Source organism: Ochotona princeps, chromosome 6 (assembly GCF_030435755.1).
Source record: "Ochotona princeps isolate mOchPri1 chromosome 6, mOchPri1.hap1, whole genome shotgun sequence".
Taxonomy (NCBI): domain Eukaryota; kingdom Metazoa; phylum Chordata; class Mammalia; order Lagomorpha; family Ochotonidae; genus Ochotona; species Ochotona princeps.
In genome coordinates, this window is record NC_080837.1 from 35756820 (window position 1) to 35770641 (window position 13822).

General features: G+C 41.0%; 1 protein-coding gene across 10 annotated transcripts in view; it reads left to right on the forward strand.

Moving 5' to 3' along the window:
• Nucleotides 1–13822, forward strand: part of TTBK2 (tau tubulin kinase 2) — a 132750-nt gene that overhangs the window by 41890 nt on the left and 77038 nt on the right. For 2 of the 10 annotated variants that reach the window (XM_058665989.1, XM_058665990.1), the window contains exon 2: nt 13440–13551. The exons of the other annotated variants lie outside the window; for them this stretch is intronic. The gene's annotated coding sequence lies outside the window, so the exon portion shown is untranslated. The remainder of the gene's footprint in view (nt 1–13439; nt 13552–13822) is intronic. 10 annotated transcript variants of the gene reach the window in all.

Below are 13822 nucleotides of genomic sequence, written 5' to 3' on the forward strand. Positions count from 1 at the left end.
GACCTTTCCTTGTCTTTTCTCCTTTTGCCCTTTTTTCTTGAATTATTTGCGCTCAGTATTATGTTGTGTGTCTCATTGCTATAGAGCTCAGAAGCAGGTGTAGCAGAAGTTACCACTTCCCAGGATTGCAGATTACAGGGTATTTCTTCAGCTCTTTGCCAAGCTTGTAAAGAGTCTGTCTGCATCAGCTTGACATGGACAGTATCCCTTCACTTATCTTTCTCCTGTGTGGCCCTGAGATGATGCTTCTAGAAGGGGTACTGTAGAGCTGTTAATCTGTAAATCCAATCTTCTTTTCAAGTAAAAATAAATCTTAAGAAAAAAATAGAAAAAGAGGACAGATTTTACAGAGAAAAGGAGAAACAGAGAAAGATCTTCCATCTGCTGGCCCATTCCCCAAATGAGCACAGCGGCCAGAGCTGAGCCAGTCTGAAACCAGGAACCAAGAACTTCTTTCCAGGTATTCATGTGGGTACAGGGTCCCAAGGACTTGAACCATCTTCTGCTGCTTTCCCAGTTCATAAGCAGAGAGCTGGATTGAAATTGGAGCAGCTGGGGCGTGAGCTGGTGCCCATATGTGATGCGGGCACTTGCAGGTAGAGGATTAATCTGTTGAGGCACAGCACTCGCTTTGTTCTCTCTCCACCTCCGACCCAGTTTCTTGAGCTGAACCGTCACTTGTTGCCTCCCAAAGTTTGCATTATCCAGAATCTGGAATAATGTGTGGTTCTGGGACTTGAACACCGGTACTCTAAGACAGGATGGAGTTATCCCAAATGGTGTCTTGTCTTGTAGACCAAATGCCTGCACTTTTGTGGTTGTTGTTTAATATTAATTATTTATTTGAAAAGCAGAAAGAGAATCTTCCATCCACTGATTTTCTTCCCAGATGGTCACTTCAACAAAATCTGCTGCTGCTTTCACAGCACGGGAGGCAGCCAGGACTCAAAGCTGCACTCTGATATGGGAGGGCAACATCGCAGTTGATAGTTTAACTTGCTGTGCCACACAACACCAACTTCTTTGACATTCAGTTTTTGATAGCTGGTATTAGAGTTTGTGTCTTTTTAAACATTTTATGATGGATTTAACTAACTCTAAAGTTTGTTCCTTTTAATAAGTCAGTTCCCCTTCTTGAAATGTATATATTGTTCTTTTCTCTGATTTCTTCAGTTCTCACAACTTTTTCTTATAATCTCTCCTGTGCTTAATAACTCAAGATTTCTTCAGTTCATGCAAAACTCTATCTACTGGCATGTTTCTTTCTCATTGGTCCTAAAGTGTTTTTCTTACCCCATGTTTTCTTGTGAGTATGCTTTCCCATGCTACTACTTCAGAATGCTCTGTTTTTAAAACTCCTTGAAATATTCTGGAATCAGTATGCAGTTCTCTGTCGGTCCAAACTACATTCTTTAACTTACTTAGGTTTTACAATGTATTCTAACATTTTAGTCACATGTAAACAACTCTCTTTTCCAGGTGATACTCCTCCCATATTCATTTATTATTTTCCTCAGTGTTCCTGTATCAGTCTGTTTTACATTACAATATTGAAATACTTGAGGCTGGGTAACTTACAAAGAGTCATTTGTCTCACTGTTCTGGAGGTCAAAGGGTGTGTGCTATTATGAGTTAAGCTGAGTCGAAGGCCTCATTGCTAATGATGTCATGTTAACAGAAACATGTGGGTGCATGCATGCACACAAGAAAAGAGACATATCACATTGCTAGACAGGAAGCCAAAGAACCATGGGCATGACCAGTCTTTTTTTTTATAAGTTAATTATTGTAAGATCTAACTCAAGGATCTTGCAAAAACCCAACTTAATATCACTTCTGAGGGTCTAAGGTCCTTCTAGTGAGCTTCACTGTTGAAAGATTCCACCACCTTTCATTTTGCCACACTGGAGACCAGACTTCTAGTACATGAGTCCTTGAGGTCACACTCAGACCACATCCAAGCCAGAGAATCCTTTTTAAATATGATTTTTAAATTTTATTTTTTATGTTGTTTACATAATTAAGAGGACTCTGTGCCCATCTGGGCCTCTGATAGGGTAGGGAGGATGAGATATGGAGGGAGGTAAGGGGAGCAGATACTTCAGTTCTTTTTTCTTCTCCTACAGTGGGGGAAGGGGAACAGGCTGTCCCTGCTGGCAAACCACATCAGCAGCAGGGGATGGCACGGTCATTTGATGATACCTGATGGGAGGAAGAACATTCCGATTGTTTGACTTGAATGTTTCTGATCATTCTGAGATGTTGTTGGCTTTGTTGCGCCAGGGTTGAGAAAATCTTTCCAAGGCCCATTGACTGACCAAATCCATCTTAGTGGATCCACAGACCCAGATAGTTGCTGCAGAGCTTGGCCAGGAGTGTTCAACCTGTCCTACTTTCCATCCTCTGATGAGGCACTAGTCGTTCTCTGCTGACGTGGATGAGCTGGCTGTCATGTCCACCAGGTGCGTCTGGGCATGCTGTTTACTGCACAGGCATCAGCAACTGAGGAGGCCCAGTCCCAATACATACACTCCAAGGTCAGAAAATCTTTTGATTTTCTCTGTGTCCAGGAAAACCATAGAAACTTACATTATTCAACCCTGATATAGATTCCCCCCCTTTTTTTCTGGAGTTTTATTGTTAATTTTTCAGATTTTTCTGCATAATTACTCCTTTTATTAATAAATAAAGACAGGCTTTTTTCTTCCCAATTAATATGCTTGGTATCTGTCATCTGCTGGCTCATTTCTCAGATGCCCACAACAGCTGGAGCTGGGCTAACCTGAAGTCAGTAGTTGAGAACTCAGTGTCGGTGTCTCATGTGGGTAGCAAAACTCAACTACATGAGCCATCCCTGTTGTATCCCAGGGTATGCATGAGTGTGAGGCTGGTATTAGGGAACAGAACCAATCCTCATAACCATGTTCTCTGATGTGAGATGTTAACATCCAAGCGGTCAGTATCTTAACTGTAAGGCTAAATACCTGCCCTTGGTATACCTTTTATTTCCTTTTCTTATTGACTATAGCAGTTAAGTCTTCTAGGATGTTGAAAAGGAGTGGTGAGAAAGGATTTCTTCGTCTTATAGTTTTCACAGGAAAGCTGCTAGTTTCTCACCATGAAACAGAGTAGATAGTTTGCTATTCTTTATTGAATTATAGTAATTTTCTTCTATTTCAGGTTTTCCATTTTTCTAGTTAATAATGATTATTGAATTTCTTTAGTTGTTTTCTCCATGTTAGTAAGCACCTGAAATTTAAGATTTATTTACATGTTGGAAAGGCAGAGAGAGGAAGAGACTTATTTTCCATTTGCTGGTTCACTCCTAAGCTGCTTGCAGTAGCAGGGCTAAGACAGGCCAAAACTTGGGCTGGAAACTCCGTCTGGATCTCCCACAGTGGGCAGCAGGAATCCAACCAAGTACTTTGGCATCACCTCCTGCTTCTCGGGTACATTAGCAGGAAGCTGAATCGGAAACATGGAGCTCTTGAGTTAGGCATGCCACTATGTGAAGTAGATGTTCCAAGTGACAGTTGGCACAACACCCACTTGAGATTTTTCTTCCATAGCTAGATGTGTGATAACATTACATTAATTGTTTTTTGAACTTTGTGTCAACCTTGTACACCTGGAATAAATCTCTCTTGCTTTTGGTATATAATCCTGTAATATATTTTCTAAATTCAATTTGCATTTTTTAAGGATTTCTGCATCTATGAGCATAAAACATCTTGCTTTCTAGGTCTTCTCTAGATCTTTCTTCCTTTCTTGTTTTGTCATTGTCTGGTTCTGGGATTAGTACTGTCTCAGAATAAAGTAGGAAGTATTCCCTCTTCTGCCTTTTGAAAGATATAATAAAGAACTAGTATGATTTCTTCCCTGAATGCGTGGTAGAACTCACCAGTCAAGCCAAACACACTTAGTACTTTATGTTGTGGAAGATTAATCTCTTAACAGATGTAATAGACTTCTTTATTACATTTAGATATGTTCATATAGGTCATTTCTTTTGTGAATTTTGATAGATTGTGTATTTCAGGTAATTGATTAATTTCATCTGTTATACAATTGTGGACATAGAATTGTTCATAAAATTCTTTTAATATTTCTGTTAGCTTTAGTGTAATTCCATCTTTCAGTTCTAATATTAGTAATTTGTTACTTTTTAAAGATTTATTATTTATTTTTATTTGAAAGGCTTTTTTTGAAATTTATTTTATTAGTTTTTACTTTAAAGGCAGAGTACAGGGGGAAAGAAAGACAGAGCTTCTTCTGGGTCTCCCACCTGGGTGCAGAGGTGCAAGAATCTGATCCATCCTCCACTGCTTTCCCAGGCCATAAGCAGGGATCTGGTTCAGAACTGGAGAAGCCAAAACATGTACCTGTATGGGATGCCAGTGCTGCAGGTAGAGGCTTAGCCTACTACACTGAAAGGCAGATTTTGCAGAGAGAGGGAGAGGAGCAAAGACGTCTTTCATACATTGATTCACTCCCTGAAAGGCCACAGTGGTTGGAACTGGGCTGATTCAAAGCTGGGAGCCTGAAGTCTCCCATGTGGATGCAGAAGCCCAAGGTTTGGCTATCTTCCATTACTTTCCCCAGGCCATAAGCAGGGACCTAGGATGGAAGTGGATGAGCTGGGACTGTAAAATGGCTCTGCAGGTGGAGGCTTAACCTACTTCACCATGGCATCAGCACCATATTAGTAATTTGTATTTTTTCCCTTTTTTTCATAGTTAGCCTTGCCTAAAAGCTTATTATTTTTTTTTATTCATTAATTACATTGTATTACATGACACAATTTCATACGTACTGGGATTCTCCCCCCTTCACCCCAAACCCTTCCCCCATGGTGAATTCCTTCACCATGATGCATAACCATAGCTCAGGTTCCGTTGGGATTCCCTAATTACAAGCTCACACCATACAGAGTCCAGCATCCCACTGTCCAGTCAAGTTCAACGGCCTCTTAGGGAAGCCCTCTCAGGCATGAAGGCAGAGCCGGCAGAGCCAGCAGAGCGTCACCTCTATCAATTAGAAGCTCCAACATATCATCAGCAACAATCCAGGTACGATGAGACTGGTGCAGAGTCCACTGATTGACATAGACTATCTTAGAGTTTCCCCTTGTCCAGTTTTCCGCTGCAAGCATATAGCTGAGGTGGTTGATTGATCTACTCCATCTTCCATCTTTTCTTGGTTAATGTTTTGATTCCTCCATTTTGTTCAGGGGAATCCCCAAAGAAACTTTGAGGCGTTCCCAGTCCAGGCTCCTACATGCACTACTAGTAAGCACAGTGCCCGCCACAGTCCATCACTCCGATCAGCTGGTGGTTGTAACCCCTGGGTTGGATCTATTCTGAGCCCCGACCTCCATTGGAACCAATGAGTATTGCAGCTCTCCCCGGCTCTGCCCATCACACACTCGTCCCTCACCTAAACCAGTGGGAGGTGTGCTGGTTGGGTGCTGCATTCCCTACTGGCAAAGGCCATTTCGCCTTGGCATTTTGAAAGCTTATTGGTTTTATTGATCTTTTCAAAGAGCCAGCTTTTGATTGCATTGATTTTTCCCCCTGCTGTTTTTAATTTTATTGACTTGTGCTAATTTAGAGTATATCCTTTCTTTTTTTTTTTTAATGATTTATTTATTTTATTACAAAGTCAGATATACAGAGAGGAGAGATAGAGAGGGGAAGATCTTCCGTCCGATGATTCACTCCCCAAGTGAGCCACAACGGCCGATGCTGTGCCCATCCAAAGCCGGGAACCAGGAACCTCTTCCGGGTCTCCCACGCGGGTGCAGGGTCCCAAAGCTTTGGGCCGTCCTCGACTGCTTTCCCAGGCCACAAGCAGGGAGTTGGATGGGAAGTGGAGCTGCCAGGATTAGAACTGGCGCCCATATGGGATCCCGGTGTGTTCAAGACGAGGACTTTATCCACTAGGCCGTGCCACTGGGCCCAGTATTCCTCTTTCTTATGCTCACTTGGGATTTATTGTTTGGCTTACTAATATGAAAAATTAACTTATTTTAGGTCTTTCTTGTTTTATGATGTATGCATTGATAAGTATGAAGTTTCTAAGCACTGTTTTCATATGTTATGAATTTCGATAGGTTCTTTACTATTCATTTAGTGCAAATATATTTTTTATATTTTTTTTATTAATTATTTTGCATTATATGACAGTTTCATAGGCTCTGGGAATCCCCTCCTCCCTTCCTCTCCCCCTCCCCTCCCCCCTTGTGGATTCCTCCACCTTGATGCAGTATTACAGTTCAAATTCAATCAAAATTCTTTCCTTGCAAACATATACTAAGCATAGAGACCAGCTACTTATTGTCCAGATGGGTTGAACAGTTTCTTGGGGAGAACATTTCTGGTCCGAACTTAGAGCTGGTAGAATATCATCACAATTTCTTATGAAGCTTTCTTCTTTGAACCATGTATTATTTAAAATTATGTTACTAAATTTCCATGAACTTTAGGCTTTTTCAGTTATCTTTTTGTTGTTGAGTTCCAGCATAATTATGTTAAGATTGCTAAACAGATTTGGTTTCTATCTTTTTAAAACTTATTGAAGTGTGTTTTCTGGCTCAGAATATGATCCATCTTGATGAATATTCTATTTGAGCATGAGGAAAGTATGTATTCTATTGTTGGATGAAGTTGTCTATAGATGTCGGTTATATCCAGTTGACTGATGGTGATGTTGGGCTCAGGTGTGCCTTTAGTGATTTTATGCTAGCTGAATCTTTGTTTCTCATACGAAGAGTTTTAAGCTTCCACATTGAAAAGGTATTCATTTGTTTATCTTTGCAGTGCTGTTTACCTCATGCTTTGTTGTTAGGTACATACACATTTTTAAAAGTATTATGTGTTTCTCTTATTTAAAAGCATAGTGTCACATACACAAATGTGCGCACACACACGTATTTTATATATATATATATAAAGAGAGAGAGAACGCACCTGCTTTTCCATTCCCTAGTTCTCTTCAATTGCCTGCAGCAGATAGGACTGGGACAGACTAAAGGTAGGAATGTGGAACTCCATTCAGGTAGACCTTGTTTGGATACCACCAATGTTCTTTAATGTTATCCTTGTTTTCTTACGCAACAAGAGGTTTCAGGTTTGTGTAAACTTCCTTGGTGCCATAGTTGCATCTTCAGTCTTGTTTGTGCAAGGAGCTCCGTTTCTTTGTGATAGTACACAGTTGAGACCACAATATGTCTGTACACTGTTTGCCATTGGGCTAAAACATTTCTCTCAATAGGTCTTAACACTATACTTTGCTTGTTTTTTTTCAACATTTGTACTTTTTAGTAAATCTGTGTATTATTTTAAATTGCAAGCCTCTTATGGGTAAGGATTATTTATGTTTAACTTGAAATATTTATTCAGTTGAAAAATTAATAGTTTTGAGTTTAGTGATAGCATGCACATTTAAATGATCATGACTGGGAAAAAACAGTGCTTATAGGAATAACATAGATATAACACCTTTTTCTGTTTTCTTCATAAACCTTGCTGTTGATTTTTTTAAAAAGATTTATTTATTTTATTATAAAGTCAGATATACAGAGAGGAGGAGAGACAGAGAGGAAGATCTTCCGTTCGATGATTCACTCCCCAAGTGAGCCGCAACGGCCGGTGCTGTGCCGATCCGAAGCCGGGAACCAGGAATCTCTTCCGGTCTCCCACGCAAGTGCAGGGACCCAAGGCTTTGGGCCGTCCTAGTCTGCTTTTCCCAGGCCACAAGCAGGGAGCTGGATGGGAAGTGGAGTTTCCGGGATTAGAACTGGCGCCCATATGGGATCCCGGGGCGTTCAAGGCGAGGACTTTAGCCGCTAGGCCACGCCGCTGGGCCCGATGTTTTTTAAAGTAAGAAAAAAAAAGTTTCTAAAATATGTGTCAAGCAGGGGTGTAAGTACCAGTTGGTAAAAGTCACCTTAGGATGATGAGGGTTGCCTTTTACGATCATGTTATGTAAAGGTTCAACTCTGCATTGTAATGGATATAATCACTGGGATCTTCCAGAAAATTATTTGTTTGGTTTAAGAATTTGTTTGGCTGCTTTTACCTTTGCATATACGAGTAGATGTAATGTTTGGGTATTAATAATATTCCAAAATTACTGTTATTTATACTTAGTGTTATCTTTTAATTAAAATAAGTTGTTTTAAAATCTTTAATACTTGGTTCCCAGTTGATACTTACATATCCTTAAATATCACAAATTTTCTCTTTTAAAATATTCTGTGGATCTAATATTTCAGTAATTTTTTGTAATTTTCTGTAATGTGTTCAATCTAATGACATTTGTTACATTTGAAAGTCACTACTTCAGTTAATAAGTGACTAGAAAGTTGTCCAGCATTTCCGTACCATTGTAGCCGCCTCCGTTATGTTGTAAATGATCAACATCATCTTGTACTCTTTCAGAGCACTAACTTGAGTAAAACTGGGGCTTTTTGTGTATGTATCCCTTTGGATGAGAAGGTAATTGATGCATTATTTCATTTAAAAATTTTCTCCTGTCTCTTGGTAGCAAAGGAACAGCCTATTAATATTAAAGTAAATGCAATTATTTTGTAACCAAATAATGATTAGTTTAGATAATTGGAAATACATTTATATTTCCCCATATAAATTCAGGGAGAAAATGCATTTTACCTTTCATTTCATACTTCTAGTTTTGTGTTGATTTTTCAGGAACTTTTTAAAAAATTTATTTGTTGGCCCCAGTATGGTAGCCTAGTGACTAAAGTCCTCATCTTGCATGCACTGGGGTCTCATCTGGGTGCTGATTTCTGTCCCAGTGGCCCTGCTTCCCATCTAGCTCCCTGCTTGTGGTCTGGGAAAGCAGTTGAGGAAGGCCCAAAGCCTTGGAACCTTGCACCATGTGAGAGACCTGGAAGAAACTTCTGGCTCCTGGCTTTGGATTGGCTCAGTTCTGATACAGCCACTTGGGGAGTGAACCAGTGGATGGAAGATCTTTCTCTTTGTCTCTCCTTTTCTCTGTAAATCTACCCTTCCAATAAAAAAAAAGAATAAATCTTTTAAAATTTTTATTTGTTTTATTTGGAAGGCAGGGTAACGAGAAAGAGAGAGAGAGAGAGATTGTTCATCTGCTGGTTCCATCCCAAATGGTTGTAACAACCAGAGCAAAGCTGGGAGCAGGAATTCCATACCATTCTCCCACATGAGTAGCAGTGTTGAAAGTGCTTGGGTCGCCCTCTACTTCCTTTCCTCCACTTTCTCCCCAGGAAGGAAGTGAGTGAGAAGAGCACCTGGAAGCTGAATCAGAAGAGCAGCTGGGACTTGAACTGCACTTAAATATGGGATGCTGGGTATCATGAGATGTAGGTTAATCTTCCATGTCACAGTGGCAGACCTAGAAACTTTTATTTTAACCCTGATATGTTAGTGCTGGATTTTATTTCCGCCTTTTAGGCTGCAGCGCACAAGCTGAGAGGAAGAAAGGTTGCTATTGTGGAAGAGCAGCTGCATCTATTCTGCCTCCCTTGCTTAAACTTTCAAGCTACTGCTGCAAAGTATAGTAACGTTTCCTTTCCCTAGTCATAAGAATATAAAGTTACTACAAAGGGCTCTTTTGTGGGAGAGCACTGGAGTCACATTCTGGATCCTGAGTAACTCAGGGATATACTATTACCCTTCATTATCTCTTCTATTTTTGCAGACCTATTAGCTGTTCTTTCACTTTTTCGAAGTGTGCATTTTTTTTCCTAAAATAATTTCTGCTCTCATTGATGTTCATTGTTCTGTCAAAGGGTGTTAGGAGGTTCAAGGTGTTCATTTTAACATTTCCCTGCATGGAATATTTATCATTGTCTGTTTGCCTGGGAATTTCTCTATTCATTTTTCTGAATGGGGTTAGAAGAGACACATAGGAAACAGGCGAGTCTAGATTATTTAAAGAGCAGAGATCCATTTGCTTGAAATAGACTGTAGTGTGTGTGTGTGTGTGTGTGTGTATGTATATATATACAGTTTCTGTGTCAGGCCTACCATTTACAAACTTTCTTAAGAATGTAAATATTAAAAAAATTTTAAAATTACCAGAACATAAGAATAAAAAAATTTCTTTTCTCAGCCCTTCACTTTTTTTCATTTTATCTAGCACTTTTTTCTTCTGGTATACCCCACAGGCTGAACTTAACCACTATTGCTGGTTTCTTATGTTTTTTGCAGAAATGCTTTATGTACTTTATAATAATGTCTGTGTATCTGGTGTGTACAGAAATGAAAACACATATAACTTTTTTAAAAAATTATTAATTTTTTAATTTTTGATGATTTTTACGTAATTGATTAGAGTGATTAGGATCAAGGGCTGCAGAAAGGTGGATGAGATCACCGTTTCTACATTCTCTTTTATCCTTCCTGTATCTGGGGGAAGAGGGGAGATAAGGAGTGAAGCCACACCCAGCCTCCCAAACGCCTCTGCACACTGGGATGGAGGACACTCGACACCACCTCATGCTCCCTGATGTGGGGCATGTTCTGAGAATCCTGTTCATAAGGTTTTGATAGTTCAATAGTTCTGAATTAGTTACCATTCCAAGAACGATTAAATCGCTCCAGAATCCATCGGTTGACATAGTCCACCTTAGATCTCTGTTTGCCCCGATATTCACTGCCAACACTTGGCTGGGGAAAAAAGACATATAATTTCATATACACAAACCATATCTGTGTGGGTTTGTATTATATAGGTGTATGTGTGTATACATATGCACACACACACATATTTATATATATATATATACGTATGTATGTATACACACAGTTATTTATGTGGAAGTGTAGATTCTATCTTACCTCCCTCACCAAAGATTGTATGGGATCGTAGTATATATACTGTTATATAGGATCATATAACCCCTCCGTTCTCTGAGTAAGAGTCATTTTCTTTCTACCTTAGTGTTCGGCAGCAGGAAGGATCTTTTAAATACATAGATTCGATATGTTACTCCCCAATTCTTTTGTATCTAAGTATAAACCATGGTTTTATTATAAAAACAGATTATTATTTTTCTTCATACAAGCAATGACCTAATTATAATACAATGTCTCATTTTTTTAAAATTTTGATGATCTTTACATAGTTGATTAGGTCTGTAAGGGTCAAGGGCTACAAGAAAGTGGGTAAGCCCATTGTTTCCATATTCTCTTTTTTCCTTCCCGTATCTAGGGGAAGAGGAGAGGTGAAGGGAGAAGCCACACGCTCCCTCCCAACCATGGCAGGGTCCCCAGTGTGAGGCATGCTCTGAGGGCACTGCTCAAGTAGTTTCGATAGTTCAATTGTTCTGAATTACTGCTGATCTTGCCATTCCAAACACGATGAAATCTCTTCAGAATCCACACTGACTGACATAGTCCACCTTGCCCAGATTTTCACTGCCAACACTTGGCTGGACTAAATGATCAGTTTGTTCTGTCCTCTGATTGGTACCAGGTGTCCTATGCAGGCTCCAATGTACTACCATATCCTCCATGTGCACCTGGATATGCTGTGCAATGTTCCATCTGAGCCACTGAGGTGGCTCAGCTTTGACACATGGACTCCATAGTCAGACCATGGAACCTGCAGTTCTCTCCATGGTTGGGGTTCTGAGGCCAGCAGTTCAATTGGGGGGATCCCCAAAGAAACTTCGTCTAAAGTGATCCAAGACCAGGTTCTTGTGTGTGCTTGCCAAAACAGGGTCCGGCACAGTCCATCACCCCAGTCAGCTTATGCACATTCTGGTGGTTGCAATTGCTGGGTGAGTTCTGTTTCCAGGCCCATCTTCTACACAAACCAATGGGTGTTGGAGTCCATCCCGATCCTGCCCACCACACACTCAGCCCTTGCGCAAACCAGTGGGAGCTGCAACCTCGTCATAGCAACCCGCAGTAACCCCCTCCAGCCCCGCTGCCTGCCCTGGTCCCGTGCTTACCAGTATGTACAGCAGACTGATCCAATCTTTCCCACATCGCATTCAGCTCTCATACATGTCAGTGGGCGTTGAAGCCTAGTTCAGCCCAACCAGCCCCACTATGCAGCCCATACACGTGCTGGCGGGTGCCACTCTGTCTAGCCATGCCTGCCCCAGTCCTGGTTCTCATGATCATCAGTCAGAGTGGCAACCCAGGAGGGAGGTGCCCACTGTTGCCTGCTGCCCACTCCCACTTCCAGATCATGCACTCTCCGGGTGGTTCTGCAGTTTGGCTTGACAGAATTTGTCCCCCATGCTAGCTGATGCTTTGGCAGAGCCCAAGCAACTCACACCCACTGACTTATACTTGCACCTGTGGAAACAGTCAATCCAGCCTGGCTTTTCCCTGATCCAGCCCACATGAGGCCAACAGGTGTTGTAGTCCTACCCAGCATGACCTGCCCCCATCCCAACTCACACACTCTATGGGAGTGGTGGTCCAGCAGGGGAGCCCCACACAGCCCGCCTCTGTGGGGTTTGCACGCTTCCCCCTAGGTCTCACGTGTGTGCTGGTTGGGTGCTGTGGCCCAGTCTGGCATGGCCTACTTCACCTCGGCATTTTCCAGTTACTCCCCAGTGCTTAACTGAAACAATCCAAAGCTTTCCCTTTCTTATGTGAAGTCCGCTCACCTTGACATGACATTTAAGACCCTGAACTGATCCCTTGCTGATTTTCTTGCCTTTTCTCTTGAAACTTTTGAGGTTACACTTGCCATGCTGGTCATCCTGAATGTATTTTGTTTTCTTTATGTTTATAGCTTCTCTCCTCCAAGCTGCTTTCTTCTATTTCACACTTTGGACAATTCTTAATATTTTTCATTCTTTAAAAAATGCATAATAGTCTTTGTAGAAATCCAAATGTAAAACAGAATTCAGAGAAATAAATCAACATACAAGAACCTCACTATTTTTTTAAGATTTACTTATTTTTTATTGAAAAGTCAGACTTTACAGAGAGAAGGGGAGACAGAAAGAAAGATCTTCCATTCACTGGTTCACTCCCCAGTCAGCTGGAGCTGAGCAGATCCGAATCCAGGAGCTTCTTCGGGTCTCTCACATGGGTACGGGGTCCCAAGGCTTGGATCATCCTCTACTGCTTTCCCAGGCAACAAACCAGAGGGAGGTGGATTCAAAACTTTCAGCACAGTGAGTTATAGGGGCGTGGGGTCTGAAGAGGTCTCTGTAGTGTGTCCCGGATTCTTGGGCTCACCTGTGAGAACTGAAGAACCTCACTATTTTAATAAATATACAGCATTCCAAAAGATTTGTATGTCTTAAGAAGTGTAATCCAACCAATTTGCTTTTTTCTCAGTAGTGGCTTATTATGGAGTTTATTTATAGCAATTCTACAAAATTTTTTTATGAAAAACATTAGTCCAGGTTCTGGTTGCAGATATGATGGAGTAAGCACACTTCACCCTGTCTCTCCCACTGAATGCAGCTGTAAAACCTGGACAGAATGCTTGGAGTGGCTATTTGAGGACTCTGAAAAGTAAATAGTAGGAGGCAGATTGGGGAAGAAGAACAGAATTCAAAGTTCCACTGAACTGGCGGTGAGTTTACTGTTTTTTACTTCCAGTATGCCCCAGCCTGAACTTAACATATTCTGAAACTTGAAAATGAGGATTAACATGGACAGAAAAAGCACCAGGAAAAGTTCTCTGTTTCAGACACAAGTGGCAGAAAAGGGATCTCTTAGTACTCAGAGAAATGTGAAAATTCCCACATATTTCTCTTTTATCCATCTGTTTTTCCTTTTCTTCATTCTCTTGCACCCAGACCATGAGAGTGACTGCAGTGACCTCAGAGGAAAGAGACCCTCTC